The following is an 8,920-nucleotide window of genomic DNA, read 5'->3' on the forward strand; positions in this document are numbered from 1 at the left end:
GTCCGGTTCTCTCACCCAAAACATCATCCATGATATCGGTCTCGTCTCTTCCCGGTTGTTCATTTAGCAATTCCTTCATTCGTTCCTACAAGATTAAACAAATATTAATATTATATATATATATATATATATATATATATATATATATATATATATATATATATATATATATATACACACACTTATATATATACATTTCAGGACTTTATATATATATATATATATATATATATATATATATATATATATATATATATATATACGTTTCGGGACTTTTATATATATATATATATATATATATATATATACCATTTGACTTATATTTATATTTATATGTAGTACACCAAAATCTATGAAAATTTATTACTTACGTAGTTCTGTTTTGGTTTGAAAGCATTAGTCTACGTGGTTCCGTCCTTGGGTTTGTGAAAGAGCTTGTAATTTTTGATAGGACCGAAAGGTTGCGGACTGTGCTTTACCTTATTATCGTTCTACAAACACACAAAAAATAACTTAAATGTATATAAATCAAATAACATATTTTCTAACATTTTATCATTTATGTAAAACATTAAAAACAAGGAGGTTTAAGTAATTTACAAAATGTTTAACTATCGATTTGCTTCCATGCAAACTGTGGTATTGGACACAAGACCGGTTTTTTACATTTTGCTCACAACGCTTTTGGTATTCTTCGTTAAGCATCTAGTCAAAAAAAGGATTTCAGAGTTCGGCTTCAACGTCCGGTGGTGGGTGGAAACGAATAAAATTAATATCATTAGGAAAGTCGTTTACAAGGTTTTTGTAATAACCTTGTTGTTCACTTTTTCCGTTTTTCCATCTATCCTCCGCTATCTTGTTAATAGCAGCTCGGACTTGTTGTTCTCTCTCCGATTCTAGCCAAGTTTCAATTTTAAAGAAATTCTACAAAAAAAATAATAGATATATTAGAAGATTGTATATAAGAAACGCATATATATATATACGTATATATATATATATATATATATATATATATATATATATATATATATATATATATATATATACACGTGTATATATATAAACCTGTATATATATATATATACGTGTATATACGTGTATATATGTATGTATATGTATAAGTACTAATTAGTTAAACTTACGCGGATATTAATCCAAACTAATTCTTTTGAAGAACTTGGCACATCCGCCCAACACGCGTAATGTTTCGGGAACTTTGGGGACCTAACAACACTAGCTATCAAATTAACAAACATTAAACTATTAGGGCCTATCGGATTAACGGTTCTCCACGTAAAATCAAAGTCAATGTCGAGTCATCCGTGAGCATCTCTCAATTTTCGTAAACCTATGTTTTTTGTTTTTCCCCGTTTACCCCTTGCATTAGGTTGGGGATCGTTATCTTGACCACCGGCCCCAACACCGATCATTAGGAAAATGAGAGCAAAGAAATTCATCTGCATAAATACAAATAAAGTGAATAGAACAATGATATATACATATACATTTATACATATATATTTATATATATATATATATATATATATATATATATATATATATATATATATATATGTGTGTGTGTGTGTGTGTGTGTGTGTATACATATACATATATTTCATGCAAAAAATTTAAAAAGACATTCATGGAAATAACATTCATAAAAATATTAAACATTTGATTACAACAACAAGCGTTTTTTTATAAATGACAAGAATTACACATCAATAATCATCATCATCGCTAGAGTAAGCTTCATTTAGAGGAATTTGGGGATTTAGCTCATCGTCAGCCACCACATCATCATCATCATCATCATCATCACAAATGTCATCATCATCATCATCATCATCAACTTCATCATCATCATTAACTTCATGTGTTGGTAGATTAACTTCATGTGTTGGTGGATTAAACTGAATTGGTATTGATTCTCCGGGTACACTCATACTTGTATAAGTCATATTATCTAAATCAGCATCAAGGCTAAGATCGGATGAATTGTTTTCGTGTACAACATCCCGTATGGTGTCTTCGATAATGTCCCTATCCCAGAGTTTTCGATGATGTACCTCATGAACGACCTTCCAGCTGCTAGAGGTTTGTAAAGGATCATCGATGTAAAAGACTTGTTGAGCTTGTGTTGCAAAAATGTGTTGATCATCTTGGTACCACTCATCTTTCGTGTCAATACTAGTTATGTTATTCACTTTAACTGTACGTTTACGATTTCGGGTGTTCTCAGTATTGAACCACCGGCATCTGAATAAGACAACACTAAATGCACCACCATAATGAAACTCAACAATATCTTCCAACCGACCATAATACTTAGAGACACGAGCACCGGCATCTGCGAGTGTTGCAATTCCATTATTTTGTGTTGTGCGTCGATCATCGTGATTTCTAACCACAAACCTGACACCATTCACATTGCAGGCACTGTAATGGTTTGAGGTACCCACCGGTCCTTCAGATAGACAGATCAATTCATCGCTATACTTCGATCCGTCAACTGACCGTAGTTCACGTATCTATTAAAAAATAGTTATCAAATGTAAATTAAATATATATATATATATATATATATATATATATATATATATATATATATATATATATATATATATATATATATATATATGTTAACACCTATTTCCTTATGAGGTAAGGCTTAGTGTGCCAACACGATACTAGAAGTAATCTAGCTTTAGGTGGGCGTGTGTTGCCGATTGATGTTTGCTCTTGGGAAATAATCCCTGCAGACCCGGTTCACAAGTATAGAAACTTGTGGGGTGGCTTAATCAATCTGTCGTCCGTAGAGCGTAGAATTGCTAGCCGGATGACTTTTAGTGAGAGAAAGTGTTAGAGAGAGAGAGGTGAAGTCTCTGCTCTCAAATTTGTCAGAATGTCTGAACTATGTAAAATGACGACCCAAGGGGTCTATTTATAGTGTCAGATCCACCGGATTGTTCGGGGACACGTATCAGATGATGATACGTTCTGTTACTTGTGATCCGAAATTTATGCTGAAAGTGGCGTTCTCTGGCCAGGGCTTACGCGCTAGGCGGCCTTCAAGGCTTACGCATGACGGAGCAACGTGTACAGCGGAGAACGCTGGACGGATAATTCCACAAAACTGTTGTTTCCAGTCTTCCTGATGCTACTTTTATGCAGCCATTATGCCTTTTATACATGTATACGATAGGATACACCATTAAGTCCCCCAGTTTAATGACTTAAGCGTTTGAAAAATGATTAAGTTATTAAACTTTTGATAACTCTTCTGAAACAAGCCTTTTCACCGCCCATTTGCATCGGAAAATACGTTACAGGAATTGATTGCAGACGAAATTTACTGACGCTGTGATGATTAATTTTAAATGGTTGAGAATCTCCACGTGCCTCCAGCTGTAAAAAGTGTCATTTCGTACCCCACGTTTAAACTTGCCCGTACACGTGTCACAATCGTGTCCATAAAAATTGCATCAATGAACTCCTATATAAACCGGCATGACCCTTTTATCTTCACTTTTTTACCTTTGCCAAGATCTGAAAAGCACATTTCTTCCCAAATCTTCATCGCTTTCCCCAACCTTCAACTCTTTAAGGTTTATCGTCTTCCAAGGTCAGTTACACTTCATCTTACTGCTATTTCTTTCCTGTTGATATCTTTTTACTTTATTACCATGGCTTCTACACCGAGTACTGGCCAAGAACACGCAGAGCCTTCTTCTTCAAATGCCGTCGACATTCCAGAAGTTATCACGATGGCTTCATCACTAACAGGAGAATACTTAGACGGTTTGAAGATTGCTTTTCACCATCTGAACCAATACAACCCTGTTCTTCCTACCAACAGGCAAACTGCCAACGATCCTCCTGCTGAAAAAATTTCTTTATATGCTTTACAAATTACTCACGGCAATCTCCGTGTTCCGCTTACTACATTTCTCCTCCGCATCCTTAGATATTATAAGGCTTGTCTTAGTCAAATCCATCCCCATGGCCTTCAAAAAATTATCCTTTTTGAAATGTACTGTAATGCCAGCAACATTAAGCCTCGTATTAAAGTTTTTATCTCTTTGTTTAGAATTCGTACAATTAGCGACTGCTGGCTTACTATTGATAGTAAACAAAATACTTATTTTGTTGGTACAAATAGAGTATCAAACTTGAAGGAGTGGAAGAGTCCATTTTTCTTTGTTGATGAGACTGTTATTCCGGAGGAGTATTCCGTTGTCCGGAAATGGGGTGCTATTGATGCTGGTGTAGGAAAGGTTGTTAAGATTTCTGCCGCAGAGCAGCGGATAGTAAATAGTTTGAAAGAGCTCCGCGTTCCGCCCAGATCATACGAGAAGTATGAGGGGATTCTTGTGCTGTGTAGAGTGAGTCAAGAATGGCCAAGCACTTCTGTGCCAGTACTCCGTGAGAAGAATCAGGGTAGGATGTGATATGATCATCCTAATATATATATATATATATATATATATATATATATATATATATATATATATATATATATATATATATATATATATATATATAATGCTTGTCTATTGTTTACCATATTTTCTTATATTGCTGTCCATGTTTAATTTTTGCAGCCAAACCCGAGATGTTGGTTCGCTCTGCTCTTTTATCCCTCGATCTTGAGGATGAAGTGGAGATCACTGACCGTGCTAAAACTGCTGAAGAGCTAGAGGCAGAGAGGGTTGCAGCTGAGGCTAAGGCTACTGCTGATGCTGCTGCTGCTGAAAAGGGTGAAGAAATCATTGTTAGCAGTTCTGACAGTGAGTCCGGGTCTGAACAGACAGACACTGAACGGACAGCGGATGACACCACCACCGCCGAGCAGCAGACATCAGGCTCGGTTGATATCACGGGCGAAACAAACCCCACTCCTCCTCCAATAAAATAGACAAGGAAGAAGTGCATAGGCTCCAAGAGGGCAAAAAGTACTGAGGAGAGCCAAAAGCAGAAATGCAGAAGAAGTATGTCCATTCTGCTCTTTCTTAATAATGCACATATCTTTGCTTATAACTGTTATATTTATTCATAATGCTAATTTTTTTATGTTAGTGATTTTAACAAAGTCTGATGATAGCCAAGGAAAGGCTACTGAAGGCGGTGAGCAAAGGTCGGAGGAGAACCTTGAGAGTGAAGGAGATAAAACCCTGAGAACCCCTGACCAAAATTTTGCTAGATTTGAGGAATCTGTATTCCATGAGGAGAGACCGGAAGACGATGCCTGATATCGGCTAAAAAGTCACGTTTTCACCCCGGTATTAAGGCCCAAAAACAAGAAAGATTCGAACTTTGTTGGCAAAATACCCACTTCGTCGGTTAGAATTGAAGAACAAGTAATTACGAAGGTGGTGCAAAAAGAATCAAGAGAATCGGAGCTAAAACGAAGATTCTAGAGCGAAAACGGTGAAAGACAAGAAATCAAGTTACGATCCAGGGAATCCAGGCTGACCAGCAAGCCATACGGCCTGCCAGTATGGAAACGGCCTGCCATATATGTACCACCACACGAGCCACCATGCGGCCTGCCTTGCATACGGCCTGCTAAAAACGGGCTACCATACGCCCTGCCATACGCCCTGCCAGGTGTATGCTGGCAAATTCTAAGTCTATTTAAAGGGTCTTTGTCATTCATTCCAACATACACTTCAATTCACTTCTTTCTCTCTCTTGTACAATATTAGTCATACTTTCAAGGTCTTCTCACCTCCGAGCGGGAAATTAAGTACCCGGAGGCGAACGCTGAAGATTGTATTAGGAGCGGTCTGGAGTCTTGAAGTTGTCACTTTTGTATTCGGAACTCGTTTAATCTACTGGTACTTCTATCCTTTATCTTATATAATGTTTTATGATATTATTGCCATGATCAGCGAGTAGTTATCTTTAGTATATGCTATGATGTAAGCAGTTATAATGCCGAAATAATATTATGGTCTGTGTATGTTGTCGAAATGCTTTCCGATTATGCTTTAAACTCAATCGCTTTTCCAACTAATAGAACGTAGTTACATGCTCTGTTATTGGGAAGTCGCGAACCCCGATTCAGAGTACACTATCTGTGTCACCCCTTGGTAAGAGAAGTCTATCGGATACAACATAAGATCGACCGAGGCACACCGGTTGTAGTAAGTCTATCGAGCTTTGGATTCCGACTGAGGACTCTTTCATAGTGAAACATCTGACTAGGCCCCTAGTACATTGTCAGTCCTAGACCATGCTAGTGTAGTCACCAAACATATAAACTTCGTACGTGCACACTGAAGCACAGCGGTTGTTGTAAGTTGTACCTCTGCTAAGTAAGGCCATGGAACACGGATAGTGTTGACCAGTACACTGCACCATAACGCGGTCTCAAGCATTGCACCCCGCTTGAGGGATTCTTAGTTAATTAAGGAACTGTTTGTTTAGACACATAAAGGATTGGACCGTTAGGATAACCGAACGTGTTCATGGAAGTCATCTTGACTTGGCCATGGTGTTCTTTATGGTTGAACTCTTTTTAAGGGCCTAACTATCTTTTACCAATCATTAACAAAAGCATTGAGGCACATCACGTCTCTCGGATATGGTACACCATGTATTCTATTATGCTTAAGAAATTTTAGACCATTTTGGAATGTTAATACGTCACCCAACCGAGTCGCTCAATTGGATGAGCCGTCTGAACGTGTACGCCTGTAGTCAGATTGCACGGGCGTCGGGGGTAAGGGACGTTGCTGTCTATTCAGAATCTTCAACCCTAACGTAGTACCTAGTAACATGTCTTATGACAGGGGCGTTTAGGACCAGTGTAATGAATACAAGGCCTCTGCCTATTCATGAGCCAGCATTCCATAATCTCGGTAGAATAACTGATGAAGTCATAGTATGCACTTACTTTAACCTTATCTGGATTACAAATTTTATTGCATTTACTTTATCTATCTTATAAATTAGAAAATCCCAAAATAAATATTCACTACTCCCTAACTATCTTAGGCTACAATATAGGTTCGATGTTACTGATATCTCAAAAATACGACTCTAGGTCATACTTCCCTTACTTATAAGGAGTAGTAAGATTTAGGCCCCGCTAAATATAAATTTTAAACAGTACCCTCTCCCACGAGTGGCTGATCCTGGCGAGCCGCGGCCTAACGACACCGCGCAAATAAAAACCATCCGTTTCGGCCATATCAAGAGAGGTACCTAGTTTTTTGGCGCCGCTGCCGGGGAACTGGTATCAGGCAATACTGTTTTCAATTAAACTTATTCACAAGCATTTAGTGGTGTCTAAGAAAGACAATTATACACGGACTTGGTTATTGGATTTTTCGAACAGTCGCCAATTATATTGGGACCAAAAGGATCCTGCCTCTCCGTAGTCGGCCTGGCCACTTGGTTTGTTGAATAGTTTGTGCGGAACTTTGTTACCGAAATACCAGGGAATCAGTAGCCAGAACCAAAAACATATTCCACCATAGGATAGTTAGTTAATTAGATTAGATTACTTTAGATTACTCTAGTTTACCTTAGATTAGACCACCTTAGATTACCTTAGATTGCCTTAGATTAAATTAGATTACCTTAGAATTAGATTAGTTTAGTTTAGCTTATTATAATTTAGCTTACCCAGTGTATGACCCAAACCCGATCTAGACCAGGGCCGTTGTTATTCGTACCTGATCCAGACGCAATAATCTCTAAAGCACGCAGGGAAGCACGAATCAGAAACCAAATGGCGTTATGCGTTACTTTAGCAGAAAATACCAAACCCTCGATTGAAGGTCGAGGAGGACCAATCAGATTTCCAGAGATTCAAGGACACTCATTCGAGTTAAAACATCACATCATTCAGCTCATTCAGAATAGCTGTCAATTTCATGGATTACCGAATGACGATCCTAATTCTCACATTGATAAATTCATATCTCTTTCAAACTCCTACAAATAGCCAGGGATAGAACAAGATATAGTTCGGCTATACTTGTTCCCCTATTCTCTCACTCATCATGCTCAAACTTGGTTTGAAGGACTGGAAAAAGACTCCATCACGTCATGGACGGAGATGGCGACTAAATTCCTAACCAAATATTTCCCTCCTTCTAAACAAACCAAACTGAAGAATGACATCATTAACTTCAAACAAAGTTATGATGAATCTCTTTACACTGCATGGGAGCGTTTTAAAACCCTGCTGAAGAAGTGCCCTAATCACCAGTTAGAACAGCCAGCCCAAATCTGTACCTTCTACAATGGTCTTACGGTAAATCATAGGACGACGATCGATGCAGCAGTTCAAGGGAATCTGATGAACCAAACCGCAGATGAAGCATGGGAATTGCTCGAGATCATGACGATGCATCATCATGACTGGAACAGTGGTGAAACAACTTCATCATCTGCCCCACTCTCTGCACTTAACAATCAAACGGAGGCCATCAAATCCCTCACGGACAAGATGGAATCTCTTGCCAAACAACTCTGAGAATTGAAGACGAAACCGCAGCAGGTTAACCAAGCTCAGGCTTGTGTTAATTGTACCAACCCGCAACCTAATGAAGACTATCAACTTGGTACGAAAACCCTGACAGTTCAGTCTGTTACGTTCAATACCCAGCTCGTTCACCAAATTCCGGATTCAATCAACCACCAAGGGTTAATCAATTTCAGCGAAGCAATCAACCTTTTCGCTATCGCTATCCACCTTATCCAGCCCAACAATCTCAATTAACCTACGATCAACCACTTCCACTCACTGGTCCCCCAGTTGAGGAAAATTCCCTTACCACCCAGATTACAAAAGCAGCTAACCCCACTCTCGGAGCTGAAGATCAGTTAACTCAGTTCATCCAAGGACAACAACAGTTAAATCAGAGAACTGCAACCAGACAAGATCAGACGAAGATAC

At 38.3% G+C, this 8,920-nt stretch overlaps 1 non-coding gene across 1 annotated transcript; it reads right to left on the reverse strand.

Moving 5' to 3' along the window:
- Nucleotides 1-8,125: 8,125 nt before the first annotated feature.
- On the reverse strand, nucleotides 8,126-8,232 carry LOC139895205 (small nucleolar RNA R71). The gene has a single exon (XR_011775667.1). It is a non-coding gene; the product is annotated as a small nucleolar RNA R71 (small nucleolar RNA).
- Between the last annotated feature and the right edge of the window lie 688 nt (nucleotides 8,233-8,920).

Source organism: Rutidosis leptorrhynchoides, chromosome 2 (genome assembly GCF_046630445.1).
Source record: "Rutidosis leptorrhynchoides isolate AG116_Rl617_1_P2 chromosome 2, CSIRO_AGI_Rlap_v1, whole genome shotgun sequence".
Taxonomy (NCBI): domain Eukaryota; kingdom Viridiplantae; phylum Streptophyta; class Magnoliopsida; order Asterales; family Asteraceae; genus Rutidosis; species Rutidosis leptorrhynchoides.